This window comes from Mastomys coucha, unplaced genomic scaffold (assembly GCF_008632895.1).
Source record: "Mastomys coucha isolate ucsf_1 unplaced genomic scaffold, UCSF_Mcou_1 pScaffold22, whole genome shotgun sequence".
Classification (NCBI taxonomy): Eukaryota; Metazoa; Chordata; class Mammalia; order Rodentia; family Muridae; genus Mastomys; species Mastomys coucha.
This window is the reverse complement of record NW_022196905.1, coordinates 237,247,262-237,260,317: the sequence shown is the minus strand read 5'-3', so window position 1 is coordinate 237,260,317 and position 13,056 is coordinate 237,247,262.

Below are 13,056 nucleotides of genomic sequence, written 5' to 3'. Positions count from 1 at the left end.
TTAGACAAGAAGGGTTCATGTGAAGTTTAAGAACTAACATGGCTATTAAATACCCATGTGTCATAGCATGGAACTGCACCATATTGTCCTGCACCCTTAGAAGGGTGGGAGGGTAGAGGAACACCCTCATAGAAGCAGGGAGGGAGGATGGGATAGGGGGTTTCCATGAAGGGAGAAGCTGGAAAAGAGGATAACATTTTAAATGGAAATAAAGAAAATATCCCTTAAAAAAAGAAGTTATTTTTTAAACACCATCACATGTAGGAGGATTTATTTCCTAAACCATACAGAGACAATATAATAAGCAGAGAGCCCTGAAGAGCTAAGAAGAAATATTTTGAAGATCTGTAAAAGAAAATAATGACAGCTTACTTCATTAAGTTGGCTAGGAAATTCTGAAGAATAAAAATGCCATTTAAGCTAACATTTAAAGGACAAGAAAAAGTTAACTCAGTAAGTACAGAGACAAGAATTAAGACTATAACATGGTAGTATACCTCCAATCAGGAAAATAACTAGTTTGAAAGCGAAATGGAAGAGGGCTGAGGACTAGCTTAGACTTGGAATATGACAATTTATTATGAAATGAAGTGAAGAGGTTGCTAGTGGAATACACCCATTAGATCACTGAGGCTAATGCTTACTTTAGTTATTGATTAACTGGGAAGTTAACTGTTAACTTCCAATGTTGATATTGAAGAGATGAATGGAAATAAAAGTCTAGAAGTAGGAAAACAACAAAGTTTATTTTGGAGGTAATATTTTAAATATCGGAAGTTCATGCATGGTAGTCGATAAACTGAAGTGCATAGTGTGTAAGAGGAGAAAGAATGGTTGGCTTCCAGCATCCACCTCTGTATTTGTCACGCTCTGGTAGGACCTCTCAGAAGACAGTCATATCATGCTACTTTCAGCATGCACTTCTTGGGCATCCACAATGGTGTCTGGATTTCGTAACTGTATATGGGATGAATCCCTAGATGAGACAGTCTCTGAATGGCCTTTTCTTCAGTCTCTGCTCTACACTTTATCTTCATATTTGCTCCTGTGAGTATTTTGTTCTCCTTCTAAGAAGAACCGAAGCACCCACATTTTGGTCTTCCTTCTTCTTCAGCTTCATGTAGTATGTGAATTGTATCTTGTGTATTTGGAGCTTTGAGGCTAATATCTACTTATCAGTGAGTGCATACCATGTGTGTTCTTCGGTGATTGGGTTACCTCACTCCAGATTATATTCTCCAGATGCATCCATTTGCCTAAGAATTTCATGAAATCATTGTTTTTAATAGCTGAGTAGTACTACATTGTGTAAATGTACCACATTTTCTGCATCGATTCCTCTGTTGAAGGACATCAGAGGGCGGGAAGATAGGATAGGGGGTTTCCAGGAAGGGGGAAGGCAGGAAAGGGGATAATATTTGAAATGAAAATAAATAAAATATGTAATACAAACAAAAGAAAAGAAATGATATCCAAGCACTGTGCTAATAAAGAGTTCAAGTAGGAGAGAAGACAGAAGAGAGAGAGAGACAGACAGAGACAGAGACAGAGACAGAGAGAAAGAGAGAGAGAGAGAGAGAGACAGAGGGGGGAGGGGGAGGCAGAGGGATAAAGAAAGGGGAAGGGAGAGGGAGAGAAGAGACACAGAGACACAGAGAAACAGAGTCTCAGAGAGAATGAATGCAGAATGCAGAATCCTACAAAGAATGTCAGGAGAAGGTAAGAAAACAGAGGCCCATACAGAGAAAGATGGGTTGATAAGGTCATCTACACGGTGAAATGAGTAGATACATTTTATGGTATAGAAAGATTAGATAGATAGATAGATAGATAGATAGATAGATAGATAGATAGATAGATAGATAGATAGATGGGTATTTAGGTAGGTAGGTAGGTAGGTAGGTAGGTAGGTAGATAGGTAGGTAGGTAGGTAGGTAGGTAGGTAAGTAGATAGATATGTAGACAGGATGATAGACAGGCAGGCAGGCAGACAGGCAGAGAGATAGACAGATATGAATTGTATTGATAAACCAATATAATACAGATGTATTTAAAATACCTACTAAATGAATTTTCAGTGAGGGAACATTGAGGATGGAGATTAAATTGAATTGAGTATAATGAGCAAAGCCCATTTAATGACCTATTATGACCTTAAGAAAGAGAGATAGAAGTAATCACTGGTAAATACCTTAAGAGGACTAATATGTGTATATAAGGTCAGAACAACAATTTGGACATTTTTATGTCTGTGTGTGATTGTTTTAGATGCTCAATTGTGTCTAATAAGTAAATGGGGATAACGTGATGAATGGGGAAAACCCTGATAATGAATAATAGAATAAAATTTCTGATGACTTGGGTGGCATGGAGACGGTTGTAGCCCAGATGAAGTATAAGAGAATTTAGGTTATCATTCACATGGATCCCTCACTTTTATTTTCAATCAACAGGAATGGCAAATAGCCTATTTGCCTATTTTACTGAAATTCGAGATAAGAATCCTAGCTAAAAGCCTTGGATATCCAACCCCCTGTGCTGAAGGTTGTGGATGCTCCAGCTACCCATCACACTTTGGCCCTCATCTTGGTTCTTTGATTCAGGCAAAATTGGCAGATGCCTAGACAGAAACCATAGCACAATTCAGCCAAAGAAAATAAGGTCGTGAGGGAAAAGAAGGAAGGGAATTCAGATAATGTAGCCAGGGAGGATTTCTCTGAGGTTTTGAGTGTGTGCAGTGCTCTGAAATAGAGTGAACTCTGTCAGGCTAGAAAGGCACAGGGATCCTCCTGTCTCTGTCTACTAAGTACAGAGATTAGAAATATACTGTCATATCAAGCTTTTGACATTGGTGGAGGAGACCAGAACCCAAGTCATTATGCTTTCACAGCAATCACTTTTCCAACGGAGACATTTCTTCAGCCCTTTTATCAGCTTGTCTAAGGAAGGAACTATTTGCAGCCTATCCTTAGGCAATTGATATAGAATTATCCCATTTTGATCATTCTTTTACTTTTGCCCTTATCATTTTAGGATAAATTGCTACGTGACATATTTCTATGCCCAGCATCAATGATGAGAAACATATTTTATTAAAGTCAGCTGTGTTTTGTACAAAACTGGGTATCAAATATATTAAAGTTATAATATGCATCTCTAACAGTTGGCAAAATGTCATAGCCTGATGGTTCGATGACTACATAGTTCCCAGTTGCTTCAGGAATGCTTTATATTTTATTAATATAATGATAGAGTTTAGTTATCCATAGCATATAATTACATGCATTAATAGTAGCTCTGTGATGTTATATTAATTATAATGAGAATTAATGGATACTATATGAGTTTTCTGCTGCAAGGAAAAAAAATTGCTACTAATTACTCATGTATAGCCAGAAATGAATTATGTAAGAATTTATACTCATGTATACCCAAAAAGGAATTAAGCAAAATTTTAGTTTGGTGATTCTTTTAGGAAAATATAATATTTCAATTTCCACAAACCATGAATTATGAAAATTAGAGCAATATATTAGACTTTTGGAATTAAAAACATAACTTTACTATAAGATACAGTAAATTGGCATGAAGCAGAAGAGTTGGCAAGCCAGTTCAGCATCTAACATTACTAACATATGAATTCTTCATGATTGGTTCACCCTTCCTTCTTGAATTAGGGCTCAAGACAACTACTTCCTTGAGCTACATTGATATAAAAGCTAACTTTGCAGATTTTTCAGGATGGTGCTTGTGATGTTGTAAATATTGTATAAATGATATGGGCTTATAAGGGGAATAGAGAGGCAATGTGTATGAATAGAGGATTGGCAAATAATCTTTCCCACTGAATATACAAGAGAAAGTAAATTTATAGATTGAAGCTATATTCTTTGATATCTACAAATGAATATGGACCAGTGCACCTGAGAGGCCAAGAGATTAAGAGGTAGCTGTGGAAACTATGTTTTCTGACCCATAAACCAGAGAGGAGTTGTGATTTTGAATGGTAGACCGACCACTATTGATAACAATACAACAACAACAACAACTAAGCATGCACTCTTTCCTAGCAAGCATATTACCCTTAATAAGGCAAAATTAATTGATAAGTATCTCCTTTCAATGGACCTTACAAGAGACTAAGATTCTTCTAGATGTCTAGGTCTAGTTAAAAGGAAATTAATGTATAATGAAAATTATCACTAATTTAGGATTATAAAATACCTTCCAAGCAGGTTTTCTGCATTAAAAACTCCCATTCCTAATTATCTACCTATCTCTTTCCTCCTTTTCCCTGTCTCCCACTCCTCTGTGTTTGACCCACAATCTAAGAAACACACAAAGATATAACAGTTTCAAAGTACCTTTTCTTTTCTCACAGTTTTTCCGTTACTTCTAATCATGATGCATAGAGACAGAAGGGGATATCTATATCTGTATCTATCAGCGTCTATTTCTGTATCTGTATGCATATGACCATATGAATTTCACTTATTAAATTATTCAGTCTTTATACTTTTATGCAAGACATTGTGATATTCAAAGTAAATGCCACTATCACCATTTTGAACCTGATAAATACATACCTAAGACACTATTAAGCCACATTCTTTCCCCTTAATAATTAATTGAATACTGGTCCATTCTCTCCAACCATAAAGAGAAGTCAAAACTCCTGAACTCGGCTATTCCGTTTAAAGCTCTCACTCTCTTCTCCACAACCTCAAGTTAAGAGAACATCTGCATTGTGCAAAAGAGAAAATACGTTGACATTTTCCAAATCTTGAAAAGCCACAGAAGCATTCTGTAATGAGATTTTCATTCCCTCTTGTAATGCGAACTGCAGGGTCCTTTAGGTTCCCATGCGGATGGCTGTCAAGCAGGCCTGGGAACAGCAGTACACACAAAAGATTCCAAGTAGAGACAGAATAGGAGCCCCCTCTCTTCCTGCAGTTTTGAAATGACCTCTGCTTGAAGCCTTTGCCTTCATTAGCAGAAAAATCTTTGCTTCACATTTGGAGACATGGGCTCAAGGGAAGCTAGCTAATGTTCTCTAAATTGGGTTTAAGATTAGACCTCCATTTTAATATTCCCCATACACTTAGAGTCTTAAAGAAACCTAATGTCTTCTGAAGGGAGCCTAATTTAGGCTCCTTTCCAGGTAGGGTCTTGGCAGTGTTAGTGTGGATTCCCTACCCCCTCTTCCAAACCTTCTCTGACTGGATTTCAAGCCTACATTCTTGTCATGAATTGGTGAGGGTTGATCTGTGAGATTTCACTTAGGCCTAATCTGGCAGCACATCTATTAGATATATGGCTCAATTAGAAAGCTGAGGCCAATTCTAAGGAGAACTATTCTGAACTCATTAGAAATGTCCTAGTTCATGTTGCTTCCCACCTTCAAACAAAGAATAAGTTCTGTCAGAAAAGAGACAATGGGATTGTCCAGTTCTTAGAGATGAAATGGCAAGGAGAGGTCAAAGCACAGTTCAAAGGTCAAGATCCAAGGGTCAGGGAAAGGGCTCAGCAGATAAATGAGCTTGTGGCAGAACCATAAGGACTTGAGGTCAATTCCCAAAACCTAAAGTAGAAGAAGAGAACCTACCTCCCAAAGCTGTCCTTTGATCTCCATATGTGCTGTAGCATGTACACACACACACACACACACACACACACACACACACACATCTACGTATGTATGTACATGAACTGCCATGTGGGTGCTGGTGTGGGTGCTGGGAATTGAACCTAGGCCCTTTGGGAAAGTATTAAGTGTTCTAAATTTCCAAGCCATCTCTCCAATCCTCAAATTAAACAAACAAACAAACAAACAAAAGACAAAATCAAGATTCAAGGTAAATTTCAATTGAAACCTTTTATATATATTTTACATTTTATTATTTGAGATTTTCTGCATGCATATAATGTTTTGATCAAAGCCACCCTTTCATCTTCTTTCCATCTCTTCCCATACTCTCGTACTCCCCTTTTTTCCTCTCAATTTCACCTAGACACTTTTATAAACCACAGAATCCAGATACTGCATTCTGTATGTATGTGCCCAGATGTAAGTGCATCCACAGGATCAGTGATTACATCATTAAAGAAAATTGACTTTTCCTCTGCCAATAGCTCCTCAGATATGTGTGTGATTCACACTGCCTTGGTTTTACGCCAGTCCTAGCAACCTCAAGTCCACAGGTGCCCTGATTCTTTAAAACCCACAAAACAATGTTTCCTAGCAGTCTTCTCTTACCTCTGCCTCCTACAACCTTTCTCTCCCATTTCCTCCGTGGTTCCTGAGCTTTCGATGGAGAAATTGTATGATGATTATCGCATTTAGGGCTAGCACACCAAAGTTTCCTTTATCTTCACTTTGCCTAGTCTTTGCTAGTTGAAATTTTAAGTGTGCTCAAGAATATTTCACTTACCTGTGCTTCCTTTCCTTCGCCTAGTCAACTGCTAACTGTAGATTTTCTAATCATTAAAAAAATTGAATAACTGAAAAGATACATTTTGATAACATAAAAATTTCAATGCAGAGTTTTAAAGATAGTAACTGAGCAAAATGGCAATGATTTTCATACAGATTTTCATCTAGAACTAGTCATCTATCCATTTATTAACTCAGTTAACCAGCACTACTGCCAGCATCCCAGACAAATGAAAGAGAATGATCATTATACACAAAAGAAATAATGCCCATCACAAACACATCTGAAACATCAGAAAACAGCTAAGAAGGAAGGCTAATGTCCACATTTTGTGGATACATGTCATTGATAATGTTAATGTTAAGTTGTGTTTTCCTTTCTTTAAAATCTCTCCAAATGCATTAATTAGAAACCTGTTTTGTAAGATTAAAATTCATTTTGGGGTCAAAAGAATAACAATTATAAATAAAGAATTAAAGTCTTAAGATATGTATCAACACTTGTAGATTTTAACGTTATGGGCATGCTAAGGATTCTTGTAGAAAATGCACTACCAACAGCAGGACCCTGAGTTTCTTTAATTCACTCAACTTCTGTGGGTTCTCCAGGTTCTGGCAGAACTTATTGGCCCTTTATTCCTGACTGTGACTTGCTGTGTCTGCCCTACATCTCTTTCTTACTCACTTTTCCTACTCTTTTCCATGTCTCTTATCCCTCTATCCTTCTTTCTTCATACTCTATTTACTATTAAGCTTTCAAAGGAAAGTTTCAAGGTTCATTGCTAGTGGTTAACTTACTAAAATTAGATGAAGAATTTGGTTGCAGGTTAATATTTTAGAAAATAACTTTGTTCATCAACAATGATACATTGAATACTCTGTATTTTAATTACTCTTTCCTGAACTCTCTTATCTAACTACTGTCAATTCTTTTGTGTCTCAGTTTTCCTTTTATCCCCCAGACTTATGATTTTGGTTTTGATTTGGTTACTTGCTTTTATATTCTCAGAAAGAATAAGAAATTTAAAACTTTTATTTTGTTTATATTTAATTTACTTTAACCTCTTGTAATTATCTTTCAGTTGATATTAATTACAAGAAACAGAAGAGATGGCTCAGCAGTTAAAACTGCTGGAAATTCTTAGAGAGGAATTGAATTCAAATCTTGGTACCCATGTGGCAGCTCTCAACCATCTGTTACTGCTACTCTACAATAACTGGAGCTTCCTCCCAGCCTTCCCAGTATTAAGCATGCATGTGATTCAAGCACAACACCCATTTATATAAAATTTTTAAAATGGAAATTAAAATAATATTAGGAACTATTTTTACTTCCAGAACGAAGTGTGTGCTCAACTTCATGGTTTAGAATATTAGGAGGATAGCAGTATGGCCTGCAATCATTTTCACATTAAAAGAATCATTTTTATAGCAATATATTTCCAGGTTCATTAGTCTTGAAGATATCCTAACATAGTGTGAAAGTTCATCTATCATTTATATTTTATGAAATGACAATTTTTCATTCTCATCTTATCTATAGGACCCCTTTTCAAATGTCTTTATCTTATGTTCGCAGTCTGATTTAAGACTCCCTCAAAGATTTTCAAGATCTTATAATCTTTCATAACTGTTAATTAAATTTAAATTATGAAACAATAAATTTCAATTCTTACATGTTGAGGAATAGCAGGGACATCTGTGTGAAAGAAAATGAACTCCTGACTTCACATTTTCCCTCCAACACAAACAAACACGCACCCAAATAAACAAAACATAAATACTCACATCCAATCACTCCTTCAAATCTGAAATTATGTCTTTGTGGGGCTGTTCATATGTGTGTGTGCACGTGTGTGTGTGTGAAATGTATGTATGTGTGTATACGTATGTGTATATGTCCAAAGAAACACATTTACTTAACTAAGGATTATCAAATGGAAATAATCCCATCAATAAAATTAAATAAAATTAGCCAGTTATAAATAAAATGATTTTTCCAATGCCATATACAAACTTTCCACATTTTTATGTGTCAGTAGTTACTTCAGTTATGTACTTACCAACTCTCTATATATGGGAAGTAGTAATTTAAAGGCCAATGACTCCCACTCTGTTCTTTAAATGTGTTTATCATATCATCCCAGTGGCACCGCTATACCCTGAACATGTGAGTTTCCTTTCCCTCTGCTTCGTCCCGTCTTGCTTAGCCAAGATGTTCTCAGCTACCTTGCCACTCTGCCACATTTTTTTCATACCATCTGTAAAAAGAGAAAACCTACAGAAGGTCAAGCAAGCTGATGTATTTTCAAGTTTATGTGAAAATGTTGTATTAATAATATCCTATAGTTTCTTCAATAAAACTGAAGTTCAAAAATCTATCTGTACAAAAAGTCATTGCTTTAGTTTACTGTAGCATCCTGCTTGGCAAACTAATACCCACATGAGCTGCATCAAACAAACTGTCCAAGCTGCCGTTCCTACTCCTCAGAATTCACCTTCCACAAGACTCAGCCATTTGTGTCCTTATAGACCTATATGTCCTCTTCACTTCCACTATTCATGCCCCAGTTACATTCATTTTCTTACACTTTTGTTAAACTGAAGTTCTCCTTGGGTCAGAACTGTTGTGCATATTACTCCTATGACAAGCCACACATTTTAATGTTAGGAGAGATGATTGGGTCAGATACATCATAATAGTGTGTAAAACCATGACATATAAAAAATCATAAATATTTTGGATTTTATCCAGTAAGACAAATTTTATGATTCTCAAGCCTTAAGAAAGTTAAGAGATGAGATGGGAAGAAATGTTATCATAACACATCATTGAGGGGAAAGGGGAAATATTTAATGTTGACACATGCAGTTAGATAACAAAAATGTAAACAACTCAATGCAAAATAATAGGCAAATTATTTTAATAGAATTTGCATCCAAGAAAAAAATTTGATTGGACATTATACACATAAAGGTATACTGAGTTTATTAGTCATGAAAATGAGCTCAAGGTACTATGAGACACCAAGGTGCATAAGGAAATATTTAGATATGATGAAGGTATGAAGGAGCAGGTGACTGACACACTGATGTAGAAAAATGGTACAATCAATTTAAAACATGTGTTTCCATCTATATAGATATTGCCAGTGAAAATCCATGCCAGCATTACTTATGGCATCTAAAAGTAAAGCTAAGCACAATGTTAGCCACTGATAAGTTGATCGACAAAATATAGTCAATCCATAAAACATATTATTTTTCCATCAAAGTAATGCTCACTGATATGCACCACATAGTGGGTCATCATGGATGATGGCAAGTAAAAAAAAAGCTAGATTAAAAAATACCTATCTATCATATAATTTGATTCGTTAGAAATGCCAAGAAAAAAATTAATGAATCAGAAAGAAAATTATGTTTGCCCAAAGGGTGGGTGAAAGAAGAATGAGTAATGCCTGTTAATGTGTCACTTTTATGGTTTTTAAAAATGGAATGAAAAAAATCTAAAATTTGGTTTTCTCTTCTCCTCTCTCTCTCTCTCTCTCTCTCTCTGTCTCTCTCTCTCTTTCTCTCTCTCTCTGTATGTGTGTGGGTAGGCTTAATAAAATATATTGCACTTGCACTATACTTTAAGAATATGAAATTTTCTCAAATTAATTTTTATCTCTTTAAACATGTCATTAAAACATTTATTTATACATTTATTTGTATAATTATTTGATTGATATTTGCCTTCTTTATTTCTCTAGATATTGCAAAGATAGAATCTCCATTCCTCAATGCCAAATATTAACACTAAATAGACGGTTTTTCAAATAATACCTGGCACTTGATAGTCATTCTAGAAAAATTAAATTAGCAAAAAAGTTAAAATGTATGTTAAGCGCATATGCTCTAAAGCAACATTAGTATGTTACTCGCAATATCTCCTAACTAAAGATGGATATCTTGGCTGACCTTGAGAGCAGAAAGTACATACCCACTGTACATTTCTTGTAATTATATGTACTCTCATTTTCTGAATCTTAGGATAGGAAGAATCCCCTAAATTACATTTGTGACAAAGTGGATTGAATATGGTTGGCCAGGAAGTGACACTATTAGAAGTTGTAGGCTCACTGGAGTAGGTGTGGCCTTGTCTGACGAAATGTGCTACTGTGGGGGGAGTGGGGTCTTTAAGTCTCTCTTCCTAGCCCCGACTAAGGAACATTTCCAAATATAATTCAGGACTCAAATATCAGTGACGCATTTACTTTATGACTAAAAATTTGAAGTATAAGAACGGACATTTTATACTATGACTTTTTTGTTATTTTATTTATTTACATTTCAAATGTTATCCCTCTCCCCATTTTCCCTCAGCAACCCCCCATCACATTCCCTGTCTCCCCCTGCTACTATTAGGGAGCTACCCCAGTCACCCACCCTCTCTCCCCTATGTTGGGGTATCTAGTCTCCACAGGACCAAAAGTCTCCCCTCCCATTGGTGGCAAATAAGGCAATCCTCTGCTACATAAACAGCTAGAACCATGGGTCCCTCCATGTGTAATCTTTGGTTCGTGATTTAGCCACTGCGAGCTCTGAGGCGTCTGGTTAGTTGAAATTGTTGTTTCCTATGGGGTTGGAAACCCCTTCAGCTCCTTCTGTCCTTCTCCTCACTCCTCCATTGGTGTCCCTGTGCTTAGTCTGGTGGTTGGCCGCGAGCATCCTTATCTGTATAGGTCAGGCTCTAGCAGAGCCTCTCATGGTCAGCTATACCAGGCTCCCGTCAGTAAGCGCTTCCTGGCATCCGCAATAATGTCTGGGTTTGGTGTTTGGTGGGATGGATCTTTGGGTGGGGCAGTCTCTGAATAGCCTTTCCTTAAGTCTCTGTTCCACTCTTTGTCCCTGTATTTCCTTTAGACATGAGCAATTCTGGGTTAATATTTTTGAGATAAGTGGGTGGCTCCATCCCTCAACTGTGGCAGTACTTAACCTCTCAATATGGTCTCTACAGGTTCTCTCTCCACTTTGTTGGTTATTTCAGCTAATGTCATCCCTGTTGGGGCCTGGTAACCTCTTGCATTCCTGGCATCTAATGCATTCATTCTAGTGGCTATCCCCAGTTCCCATCCCCCGCTGCTACACAGCTTCATTCAATTTCCTGACCCTCTGTACTTCTCCCTGGTCTCCTCCCACATGTGATCCACACCTGGTCATATAAACTAAAATTCAAACTTGAAAAGCTGTTAAAGTTACCCAGAATATATGAGCTATGTATTTTGCTCTAAATAATTCAATATACTTTAAATAAGTATGAAAATTCTACCAACTGTATAGACAAAAAATTATTTTTTACATAATGACTATAAATCAATAATAAATTTGAAGAGTATAAATAGAGGTCCATTCTCTCTCTCATTGCAAATAGATCGTTTTTTATACAATACAACTTTACCACTCTTTCCCTTCTCTCCACTTCTCTCAGCTCCTCAGCATCTCCCTTTATCCATAAATCTACTCCCCTCCAGCCTTCCTTGAGAAAAGAGCAGGTCTCAAGAGACAACAACCAAAAGAAAACAAATACAATAAGAAAAGACAAAAGTGCTCACATCTAGGCTGGACAAGACAACCCAGCAGGAGGAAAAGGATCCCAGAAGCAGGCAAAAGAATAGGCAACTTTTAATAGGACTTTTAAAAATAATTGGTACGTCTTCATTTTTCTTAATAATCTACAGATGTGAACAGGGTGTTCAGAGTCAATGTCTTGGTTTGGCCTTTAGAATTTGGTTTGGCCATTACTGTTGAGATAGGAAGAATAATGCCCCAAATATCTAGTGCATCTAAAAATGTTCATTAATGCAACATACTAACCCAGCCCAGAAATCCATTAACTATAGTAATCTATGTTCCAAAATTCTGAAAGGGAGGCTTCATCTCTGAAGGGATCAAGAATAAGCATTCAGATAAAAACTTGAGTACAAATATGAGCCACAAGTTGTGTCCCTGCATGGTCATGGAAAACATTAAGGGGCTCTGAAACATCACCCACAAGATCATGCATAAGTTATTCTCTGAACACCTTCCACGCATTCCCTCCTGCTGCTCTTCCCTGAGGCTTTCCAAACCCACAAACTTTCTCTTTGTTCCTGAAATAGGCAGAACTTGTTCCTGCCTCCAGGCTAGTGTCTGGATGTACTCCCTTCCAAGGTTAGTTCCCTCTTGTCATTTACATCTCAACTTATTACATCTCACCCAAGCCTGCCATATTATTATTCTCCTCTATTTATTGTTCCATTGATCTTGTCTGGATTTTACCTGAAGTCATTTGTTGTTTCAGGTCACTTAGTTATTTCTGTCTATTCAACTGGATGGAATTCAGCATAAGGAGGTTGTAAAAATTTGCTCTTACAAATTCTTGTTTCAGAAATAGACCTCAGCCCAAGGCACCTTCTCTATAAGTATTTAAAAAAAAAAACAACATTGGATTATTCAACAAAGAAGTCAACTCAGAATGTTTAATAATGCAAGACCTGGAAGCTGAGATGACTCAGTGGGTAAAGTCAACTGCTCATGAGTCTGTTGTCTTGCATTCACTCCACGGAATTCACAGGGCAGAAGAAGGGAATGGACTCCTG